This window comes from Pseudophryne corroboree, chromosome 12 (assembly GCF_028390025.1).
Source record: "Pseudophryne corroboree isolate aPseCor3 chromosome 12, aPseCor3.hap2, whole genome shotgun sequence".
Taxonomy (NCBI): domain Eukaryota; kingdom Metazoa; phylum Chordata; class Amphibia; order Anura; family Myobatrachidae; genus Pseudophryne; species Pseudophryne corroboree.
The window spans coordinates 161,164,378-161,176,520 of NC_086455.1; positions in this window are offsets into that span (position 1 = coordinate 161,164,378).

The window sequence follows — 12,143 nt, forward strand, 5'->3', positions numbered from 1 at the left end:
CAACGATCGATGGTGTTATATTTTTGCGATGCATTCGCAATTTTGCGGCTGCATTTACAGAAAATTTAAAAAAAAAAAAACAACCATAAATGGCCGCCGCCGTGGAGGAGACAGGCGCTAGAGGTCACATTTGACCTTTAGCGTTTGTCTCCTCCGTGGCGGGCATTTTAAGAGGGTGTTTTTTTACACTGCTATGGTACAGAAGCGCTTCCGCAGCTCCCAGCGCGTCTTAATCTACTGCGGGGGCTAGCAGTAACCACTGATGCCCGCACCCACCCTCCCTAACTTTACTAGGGCAGCGTCCAGGAGATACCTGGCAACACGCAGGAAACCCCTGGCAATGCACAGGAGACCCCTAGCAACGCACATGAAACCCCTGGCAACACACAGGAGACCCCTAGCAACGTGCATGAAACCCCTGGCAACACACAGGAGACCCCTAGCAACGTGCATGAAATGGTGTCAGGGCTATAACGGTGTGTGGCATAATGTGTAATAGACATTACAGTGTGTGGCATATTGTGTAATGGGCATTACGGTGTGTAGCATAATGTGTAATAGACATTACGGTGTGTGGCATATTGTGTAATAGACATTACGGTGTGTGGCATATTGTGTAATAGACATTACAGTGTGTGGCATATTGCGTAATGGGCATTACGGTTTGTGGCATATTGTGTAATAGGCATTACGGTGTGTGGCATATTTTGTAATGGGCATTACGGTGTGTGGCGTATTGTGTATTGGGCATTATGGTGTGTGGCATATTGTGTAATGGGCATTACGGTGTGTGGCATAACGTGTAATGGGCATTACGGTGTGTGGCGTATTGTGTATTGGGCATTATGGTGTGTGGCATATTGTGTAATGGGCATTACGGTGTGTGGCATAACGTGTAATGGGCATTACGGTGTGTGGCATAACGTGTAATGGGCATTACGGTGTGTTGCATAATGTGTAATGGGCATTACGGTGTGTTGCATAATGTGTAATGGGCATTAGTCACTGCCGCGGCCCCCGTTCATTCCCGCTGCCGCCTCCGGCCGAGCACCCACCAGCAAAAATATAAATCGGCACCTATGCTTAGGGGTTACTGCAGTCCTATTGCCCATAGGTAAAATCTGCTACTGCTTAGTACATAGGGGGTCATTCCGAGTTGATCGCTAGATAAAAATGTTCGCTGCGCAGCGATGATGGCAAAAAATGGCACTTCTGCACATGCGTATGCGGTGCAGTGCGCACGCGCGACGTACTTTCACAACAGCCGATGTAGTTTTACACAAGGTCTAGCGAAGCATTTCTGTCGCACTGCTGGCCGCAGAGTGATTGACAGGAAGAGGGCGTTTCTGGGTGTCAACTGACCGTTTTCAGGGAGTGTTAAAAAAAACGCAGGCGTGCCAGGAAAAATGCAGGCGTGGCTGGGCGAACGCAGGGCGTGTCTGTGACGTCAAATCCGAAACTGAACAGTCTGAACTGATCGCAAGCGCTGAGTAAGTCTGGAGCTACTCTGAAACTGCACAATTTTTTTGTAGTCGCTCTGCGATCTTTTCGTTCGCACTTCTGCTAAGCTAAGATACACTCCCAGAGGGCGGCGGCTTAGCGTTTGCACGGCTACTAAAAACAGCTAGCGAGCGATCAACTCGGAATGACACCCATAGACCCCTGAATTTGCAACCACTTCAGTGACACTCCTGCAACACTCTCATGGTACGCCCATATAAGGGACCATCCTTGTGCGCATGAATTTCCACCTCCCAGTCACCGGCCCAGGAAGTTCCACATTTCCAAGAATTTTGGATACTGTGGAAATTTGTGTCATGCTGTTTATCTCAATTGCAGCTGCACCTCTGCACACACGCCGTGGGACACCGGTGCTGTGTGACTTTGTAGAGGCACAATATGTTTCCCAGAACCCTCTGAGATGAATTTGAGGTTTACTCTAAATCTTTACATAATAATATTCCATTGGTCCAAAACTTGTACAGTGTATTATATTGCAGTACACTCTTCATAATTAGTTTGACATATCGGTGTATATAATAGAATAAATTAAACAATACCCTTCTGTGCTAATAAGAGTATTCCAATGAGTGATTTATCGTAGGCTGCTCTTCTCACATTTATTAAAAGTCATTTTCACATAAAATCATATACACGATAAACATGATAAAACCGTGTCCGTATGTTGACAGAAAATCCTTCTCCCAGCGTCTTGCTAGGAAGATTGGGGATCAAAATTATAAGGAAACCAACGCGTTTCACTTTGCGACTTCATCAGGGGTATATCTTTAGATGAATAAATTATTTGAGCATCAATTATGGATATATATCTTATAGGAACACTCTGAGCCGATTAATGAGACATGAGATTCTTTATCCATATCAGTATAACCTGACTTTTTATTTGAGCTAGTATGTAAAGATCAGGTCATTGGGCAAACTGGTAAGGGAGAATTCTAAGAGTGGGTTATACCCCTATTGAAAGTCTGTAGTGTTCCTTCAGTGGTTCCCAAACGTTCTGTATTATCAATGACAGCTCCGCGTATTCCTGCAGCAGAGGCGGTGAGTGATAGATCAGACTGCTGCCTCTATAGCGCAGGTAACGTGAATTCTTGCTTCATGCTGAGATAATGGAAGTTGCTTGGCTAATCTTCCCTAAAGCCCTGAGAACGAATCCCCCGGATGTGACAGCTCAGTATTGATCTAATGACAAGGATACAGCAAATACAGGCAATTAGCAGACGGAGATGAAGGGTCTTCAGGGAGTTCTCTGTAATGCATCAAACAACATCAGTGTTTTCTTACTCGTACTGCTCCATTCAGGTATGTTCTTAGTCTCCGTCTCCATCATCAGAGCCAAGCTTAGGGCAATGCCAACAGCTCCTATAAGGCACATTTTTATACAAGTTCCTATAATACTAAGGGGCATTTGTATTCATTTGTTTCTATAATTACTTCACAGAAAGGGTAGTGGATAAGTGGAATAGTCTCCCATCAGAGGTGGTAGAGGCTAAGACTGTAGAGCAATTTAAACATGCTTGGGATAGGCATATGAACAGAGGCAGAACTCTGGGAGGCAACGGAGTCATCTGCCGCCGGGCTCCTACTCTGAAGGGGGGCACCTCTCCTCCCATTCTGTGACACCATTGAATTAAGTTAATTGATGGCTGCCGCTGTCTTTTCAGTGGCCGACTTCCTCACTGGTCCCTGCACCTTACACATCACACCCTCTTTATTATACTGAATATACACATTTTACAAATATCACACCCAGAATTAGAAACCACAACCTATTACATACCTCCCAACTGTTCCGATTTTCGTGTGACAGTCCCGTTTTAGGGGTACTGTCCCGCTGTCCCACCCGCGGGCAGCAGTGTCCCGCGGTGGGGGTGGGGGTGGGCAGTTGGGAGGCTCTGTCTCTCGCTGCCCTGCTTAACAGAGCAGCGGTGAATAAACGCTGTGCGTATGCACACAGCTTCTATTCACTGGAGTCAGAGGGAGAGGGGGCATGCCAGCGGCTCACAGAGCGCTGGGCATGCTCCCTCACTGACGAAAACGGGGCGTGGCACGCGATCGCGGGTCCTCCGCGAAGCCACACCCCTTTTTTAGGCCACATCCCTTTTCCAGGAGCGCACGCGGCGAAGCCGCACATGTGTCCCTCTTTATGAGGATGAAAAGTTGGGAGGTATGCTATTACACTGGAAGCAGATGCCTTACTGATGAAGCTGTTTGCTCCAGTAGAGGAAATATGAGAATTCTAACTATGTGAAGATACCTCTCTGACAATTACACGTAACTTCATATAGTTAGAATTCTCATGATTCCTCTACAGGAGCAAATAACTCCATCAGTAAAGTGTCTGCTGTCAGTGTAACAGGTCATGGGTTCTAATCCTGGGTATGACTGCTAAGAAATGTGTGATTTAAAATAAAATACATTTACATACACACACACACACACACACACACACACACACACACACACACACACACACATTTATCTTAATATAGGGAATAGGGGGGCACCAATATTTATCTTGCCTCCGGGCAACAGTGACGAACTTACGCCACTGCATATGAATATCCTTACAAAGAATTAAGGTTCAAAAAGCGTTGAGATTACCTAAAGGATAAAAAAAAAGGGGGCAGACTAGATGGGCCAAGTGGTTCTTATCTGCCGTCAAATTCTATGTTTCTATGTATCTATAGTGACAAGAAGAAATTTAGGACCACCCAAATGTATTAAAAAAACACACGCAGGGACAGGGTATCTGATAGGAGTCCATCCTTGTGGAGCGTTAGAAGTGAAGGGATCGCTAAGGCAGTCATTTCCCCTTCAGGAAACAGGCCCACCGCAAGGCAGTCACTTCCCCTTCAGGAAACAGGCCCGCTGCTGCACATGCAGCGGAAAGTGCTTATGGATCTCTCTACCCGTTACTATAACGATGTGTAGCCCATATGCCAGCTGAAGATGTATTTTGCTTTGCATTATTTGGAAATTATGCAGCCCCCATAGAATGCTATAGGGGCAGCTCCAGTGGCAAACGCAGGATTTCTAGAGGGGGGTTTCCAAATGTAATACACAGTCTACCACTCTGCAGGACATGGGATACAGTATTAAATTAACATGTAACCCTATAGACGGTCTATAGTATAGATTGTATCAAACATTTAAATAATATAAATAAGTGGTCACGAAAAAGGTTCAACATACTGTAATAAATAAATACACATACATACTAGAACCAGTACTGCACATTCTAAGCACACATTCTCCCACTTCATGGTAAGGCTCCTGTCTCTTCTTCGTGGCAGCTACTCTCTGGTCCAGTGCACTGATTGAGTGCTCAGATCCACACACCGCAAACTTGATAGAAGAAGCTGCTACCACTGGGCACGTGTAGCAGCTCTGCTCTGTCTGTTAACTTGCATGATGTGGCAGCAGCTCTGGTAATCGTATTATATACCGTTGGAATTGTCAAAATTTGAGCCAAGAGTAGGGAGGTTTCTGGGCAACCAGAACCCCCCCCCCCTGCATTTGCCTATGATCTCTTGCAGTAGAACTCGGGCCTATATCTCCGATATCTGCTGCAGCCCCTCCTCCCCCACACATCCAGGGGATACTTACTATTTGTGATTTCCTCCTGAAAATGGTGTTTTTAGCGGGATATTCTACTAATTGCCCTCATTCCGAGTTGTTCGCTGGCTACTTGCTTTTAGCAGCATTGCACACGCTAGGCCGCCGCCCTCTGGGAGTGTATCTTAGCTTAGCAGAATAGCGAACGAAAGATTAGCAGAACTGCCACTAAATAATTCCCTGCAGTTTCTGAGTAGCTCCAGACCTACTCCTAGATTGCGATCAGCTCGGTCCGTTTAGTTCCTGGTTTGACGTCACAAACACGCCCTGCGTTCGGCCAGCCACTCCCCCGTTTCTCCAGCCACTCCTGCATTTTTACCTGACACGCCTGCGTTTTTTAGCACACACCCTGAAAACACTTAGCTACCTCCCAGAAACGCCCCTTTCCTGTCAATCACTCCCCGATCAGCAGTGCGACTGAAAAGCGCCATATGAACACCAGCAAAACTACTAAGTTTTGTGTTAAATAACTTAGCACATGCGCGCTGCGTACCATGCGCATGCGCATTTTCCACCTAATCGCTGCGTTGCGAAAAACGGCAACGAGCGAACAACTCGGAATGACCACCAATATTCCTTAATAAATAGGAAAACAGATGCATTGTTATACAGTATATATCATTTCCAAAGTCCCGTAGTCATCTTTCTGCCCCTTTGTGCCCCATTCAGGGGGGCTGGAAGATTTGGCAGTCCTCATATTCTGTGTGTGTTCCTGCTGTTTCCTGAAATAAAATATATATATATAAAAAAAAAAATTGATTTTGAATTCAACTAAAGTGAATAGAATAGTATTATTTATACACATAGGGCGGAATTCAATTGATGATCACATCTGATCTCCCGTCTAAAGTGACGGGAGATTGCGGGGGGCGATATTCAATCGAGTCCCGTGATTGTGCCTTTAGAGGTCGGGTTTAGCGTCATAAAGCGACTAAACCCGACCAAAGTGCTGGGCGCCATCGTGAAAAGTGCAGTTTGGGTGCCCAGGTCACTTTTCGCTCATTCAGCTTACCACCCCTGGGGATTGCTAGCTGAAATGCAGACACCGGCAGCCATCGCGCCCGAATGGAGCTACAATTGAATCGCTCCATTTGTGCGTCATCTAGTGGAAGATGGTGGGATTAAATTTGAATCTCGTCCATACTCTTCAACACCGAAAATCAACCATCTGTGGACCTACACAAGGGGACATATCTGAAACAAGGGGACATACTGTATACTGTAAACCATAGGGTTTATAGGGGTAATTCAGAGTTGTTCATAGTAGCAAATTTGTTAGCAGTTGGGCAAAACCATGGCCCTCATTCCGAGTTGTTCGCTCGTTTCTTTTTCTTCGCATCGGTGCGATAAGTCGCAAACTGCGCATGCGCAATGTTCGCAGTGCACCTGCGCCAAGTAAATTAGCACAAAAATTTGGTATTTTACTCACGGCTTAACGAAGATTTTTCATCGTTCTGCTGATCGGAGTGTGATTGACAGGAAGTGGGTGTTTCTGGGCGGAAACTGACCGTTTTCTGGGAGTGTGCGGAAAAACGCTGGCGTTTCTGGGAAAAACGCGGGGGTGTCTGGAGAAACGTGGGAGTGGCTGGGCGAACGCTGGGTGTGTTTGTGACGTCAAACTAGGAACGAAACTGACTGAACTGATCGCAGTGGCAGAGTAAGTCTCGAGCTATTCAGAAACTGCAAAGAAATTTCTATTCACAATTCTATTCGCAATTCTGATAATCTTTCGTTCGCAATTCTGCAAAGCTAATATTCACTCCCAGTAGGCGGCGGCTTAGCGTGTGCAAAGCTGCTAAAAGCAGCTAACGAGCGAACAACTCGGAATGAGGGCCCATGTGCACTGCAGGTGGGGCAGATCTAACATTTGCAGAGAGAGTTAGATTTGGGTGGGTTATATTGTTTCTGTGCAGGGTTAATACTGTCTGCTTTATTTTTACACTGCAATTTAGATTTCAGTTTGAATACTCCCCACCAAAATCTAACTCTCTCTGCACATGTTATATCTGCCCCACCTGCAGTGCACATGGTTTTGCCCAACTGCTAACAAATTTGCTGTTGCGATCAACTCTGAATTAGGCCCTATGGTAGTCATTCCGAGTTGATCGCTCGCTAGCTGTTTTTTGCTGCCGTACGAACACATAGTCGCCGCCCACAGGGGAGTGTATTTTAGCGTTGCAAGTGTACGATCGCTGTTGCAGCCGAGCTGTACAAAAATATTTTGTGCAGTTTCTGAGTAGGTCTGCACTTACTCAGCCGCTGCGATCACTTCAGTCTGTCTGGTCCTGGAATTGACGTCAGACACCCGCCCTGCAAACGCTTGGACACGCCTGCGTTTTCCCAAACACTCCCAGAAAACGGTCAGTTGACACCCATAAACGCCCTCTTTCTGCCAATCTCCTTGCGATCGGCTGTGCGAATGGGTTTTTCGTTAAATCCATCACCCAGCAACGATCCACTTTGTACCCATACGACGCACCTGTGCATTGCGGTGCATACGCATGCGCAGTATTGACCTGATTGCTGCGAAAAACGGCAGCGTGCGATCAGGTCGGAATGACCCCCTATGTGTATCTGATAAGTTGCAACAATCAATTTGCAGAAACAGAACATTTTCAGGCCAAGTGTAACAAAGCTCACTAACTTCTGCCCAATTTCCTCAGTCAGTCCCTGACATAAGCAGCTTCCAGCTTGTATGTATGACATGACACTCAGGTGGAGACTGGTAATAACTTGTCACCCGGATTTCCAGATGGTTAGATGATTCTAAAACACAGGCCAAGCACATTACCGGCATAGATGACCTGGAATAAACACACCCAGGTGAAGCATTTTCAGCTCATTCCAATGTGTGACTGCACCCAGGGAATGTCAGTGAGTTTATACATATTCAGAAGTCTTCCGGTGGTTCTGAGAGGCATATGGGGGAGTTTTTGAGGACATGTGGGGGCATTTTATGTGAAGTGGAAACTCTAAGGGCATTTTATAGCATGTGATGGCCTGTTAAATAATCAAAGATAACAAATAATCAAAAATAACAAATAAATGTGCTGATTATCAATTTATGTACTTATTGATTTAGAATCCCAGATTGGAGGGAAGTATTTTGTTTCAATAAGAACTTTAGTCTTCCTTCTGAAATCCAATAATAAAGACTAAGGGGCCCATTTCTTATTAATCGAATATGCAATGTAATCCGGGTACGATATTAATGCCCAAACTCGCATTGCATAATGTGCATACATTGGCTAGATGTGAGCGTCTGCAGGGACACCGGCTCCTGTACAACCAGCCAATGGGAGTCCAGGGAGCAGGCTTAGAAGGAGTGTGATGCCTTATGCTGAGTCCCAGGTGCCGCATGGAGCCTGACGCACACAGTGCTGCCAATCCCTGGGGGAAATAGAAGCACATATATTACATAAATGTGAAGGGGATTGCCCCCTTCTCCCGAACGTTGCGGCGGGCGGCGGAGCAACGGGCGTCGGCGCGGCGGGCAGGCCCTAGCCTGGAGGGGCTTGCATCCGAAAGGATTCAGGCCCCTCCAATCACAACGTCTTATTTCAAACGGCGCGCCAAGCGCGAGCCAATCAGGGCTCGCGCCTTGGCCACCAATCAGAGCTCGCCGCGGCGAGCCAACCGGGGCTCGCCGCGTCATAGCTCCGCCCGCTCCCAGCGTCATATAAGAGGCGCTGCGGAGCGGGAACGGGTAGTCGAGTGCCGGAGGAAGACTGAAGAGGATCTCCCACAGAAGAAAGAAGACCCTTCGCGGAGAACGGAAGATCGGGCGGCGGCGGCGGCAGCGGAGTCCAAGGAGCCGGCGGCCAGCAGGAAGACGTCGGCGGAGGACGGCGGCAATCACCCGAAGTCCGGCGGAGAGTGCTGCAGCGCGTGGAGAGCAAAAGAGCTAACGAAGCTCCCCGCTGCAGCCTCTCCCACCGCGACAGGTAGGCGGCCTTGGGCCACCTCCACATATTTATAAGTCCTCCCTAGAGCACCAGGGACAGGCACTAGGCCTGCGGGGAGAGTCAGGCCCTGTCGGCCTGTGCGCGCAGTAGGCAGGCCTCCGGCCTGTGCCCCCAGCCATCAGGCCTCCGGCCTGTGCCCCAGCCATCGGGCCTCCGGCCTGTGCCCATACCAGGCCCCTCGGCCTGTATCAAATAAACCAGGTCTCCTGCCTGTGCCCATACCAGGCCCCTCGGCCTGTGCTTAATAAATCAGGCCCCCGGCCTGTGCCTCAGCTACCAGGCCCCTCTGGCCTGTGTCCATCTCCGGCCTGTACTCAGTCGGGCCTCTCAGCCCGGCACTCCCTCCCAGGCATACTGGGCTACCGCATTATACGGGACCAGGGGCAATTTCTGCGCAGACTGCCCGGATCGGTTGGAAGTGGGCTGTGCGGCAGCTTCCGAGGGATCCGTGGCCGGTGCTAGGAGCCGACCGGCTCTACGCGGTGTATAATCCAGGGGATTGGAAGTGTGGAGTAACGTTCCCGTCCCACACGTCGCGAGATCTCGATCGTCTGGAGTGGTAGCCGCCTGCTCTGGACCCCGTCCCGTCCCCTGTTAAGGACGGAACGCAGTGACCAGCATCCGGAAGGTAGGATTGGTTATACAGGGTTAATCTGTTGGGCCGGGGAATCATTCCACTGACTTGCTGGGTAGTGAATGTGTTTAATTGGTCCGGTCTCTGTTTGTTTGGGATAGAACCAGTAGCCTCAGTTGTTTAAAGCCGTTTGTTTAGGCAGGCGTAGTTGGCTGTATTGTTGTTAGCCGTAGTGTAGCCTGCAGGTAGGGAGGCTGCTCTTCTTGCCCCAACAGGAGCGGAGAGGTGCGACAATCAAGGTGACCCGCAAGTTGGAAGTGAGTATCATCCTGTCTGTCTGTCTGTCATCGCCCCTGTATACCGGTCGGGGGTTTGCTCGCGGACGTGAGGACCCCCTCTCACCACACAACGTGCGAGAGTGCGAGTGTGTGAGAACTGGGTAGCTGAGGCCTATTGGCCAGTGATGACCTTCCGCCCAGCCGGTGAAGGTCGCGGCTACCCCTGACGTGCCCCGTACTCTAGACGGAGGTCGAGGCGCACGCCTCAACCGGTATATCCCTTCTTTCCAGATCCCTCTTCGTCCGCGGTGAGGTGGTGTTCGCGCTGGTGAGTGGTCCGGAGAGCGGAGTCCCTGACGCTTCTGGGTATCATCTGTGGCGGACGTTGCACAGGTGGGTGGAGTGACGACACCTGCACAGCAGCAGGCATTACATCCTCGTTTAGGCCTGTCACATATACATCAGAACATGTATGTTTATTATATGTGCTATGCAGCTGCCCCCTACACTACATGGTCGTCGCTGCTAACTACTCAATGTTCATCTTGCTGTAACATTCTCATCCATCATACACTAACCTGACCATCCATTATGCTGTAACGTCTCACCATCCATCATACACTAACTACTCACTGTCACGATCCGGGTATCTGGACGCCATTACCTGCCTTTTAGATATCTCCTGAGGCTCGCTCAGCGTTCCAAGGCCGGATCTCATCTGTGTCCACATACTGCACATCCCTCCTGTCACGCTGAGATGCTGTCACAGCGGCGCCATGTTTGAATCCTGCATGGCGTCTCCCGTTCTCCGCGGCCTCCGCCGCCGCTCCTGTGTTATAGGTGCAGGTTGTCAGTGTGGTGTTCCATGCCTGCCGCGGCCTCCGTTGTCATCCACGAGTATCAGCATACATTTCTCAGTCTGGCGTCTCCTGTCCTCTGCGGCCGGCGCCGCCATTGCAGTTATGTTTCCACATGGTTTCCTAAACCAGTTTTCCCTCCAAGTTCTAACATGGGCGCAGCCATGTTGGATTAAATCACATGCTTCAGTTCCTCCAATCCACTGCCTCTGGAAATCTGCATAATTGCCCAGCCAATACCTGCATTGCTGCAGGTATAAGTATCCTGTGCCTAGGCCAGGAAATGGTCAGTGCTTTGTTTGTCATACCTTGTTCCAGTCTCTCTCCTGTGGTTGTGTTTCCAGGTTCCAGCTCCTGTCTCCAGCATCCACTAAAGAGACCCGCACCTGCCTACCATCCTGCGGTGCAGCCTGACTCTGCAGTCCTCCGTGGCTGATCCAGTTTCCAGCTTCCAGCTATTTCATCTGCTTCCAGCAGTATCCACTACCACCGGTTATCATCCTTCAACTCCTCTGTTTCCACGCTCCCTAGCATCTTACTATATTCACTCCGTGTTTCATCACCTGGCTGGTTCCACCCAGCATTCATTCAGTGACTTTATCATCTGGCTGATTCCATTCCGCATCCACTCCGTGTCTTACCACCTGGCTGGTTCCATCCAGCAATTACAACAGCTGATTCAAGTTACTAGCTTCATCTGTTCCATCTACTGGCATGTTCCTCGGATATCTTCACTACTACAGCCAGGCCTGGTAAGGTTATTCCATCTAAGGACTTTAACAGCTGTTCTTAACCTACCAGTGTCCTGTGTAACCATTTCATGGTCAGAGTGCTCCAGGAATCATATTATTTAACATTGCCATTATTAACCTTGAATGCTGTCTGTTTACACAGAGTCTGTTAATAAACTTTTATTTTGACTTTTACCTGGTTGTCATGGTCACACCTTCGGGTTTCATTTTAACACTTACATGTCCAGGGGTCTGATTAAACCTCCCCGGTTTAAGTTCCTCTCAGCCCCTACAACTGAGGCTTTCTCCTGTCAGCCAAAACCCTCAGTTGTGACACTCACCATCCATCATACACTAACTTCTCACCATCCATCATACACTAACTTCTCACCATCCATCATACACTAACTTCTCACCATCCATCATACACTAACTTCTCACCATCCATCATACACTAACTTCTCACCATCCATCATACACTAACTTCTCACCATCCATCATACACTAACTACTCACCATCCATCATACACTAACTACTCACCATCCATCATACACTAACTACTCACCATCCATCATACACTAACTACTCACCATCCATC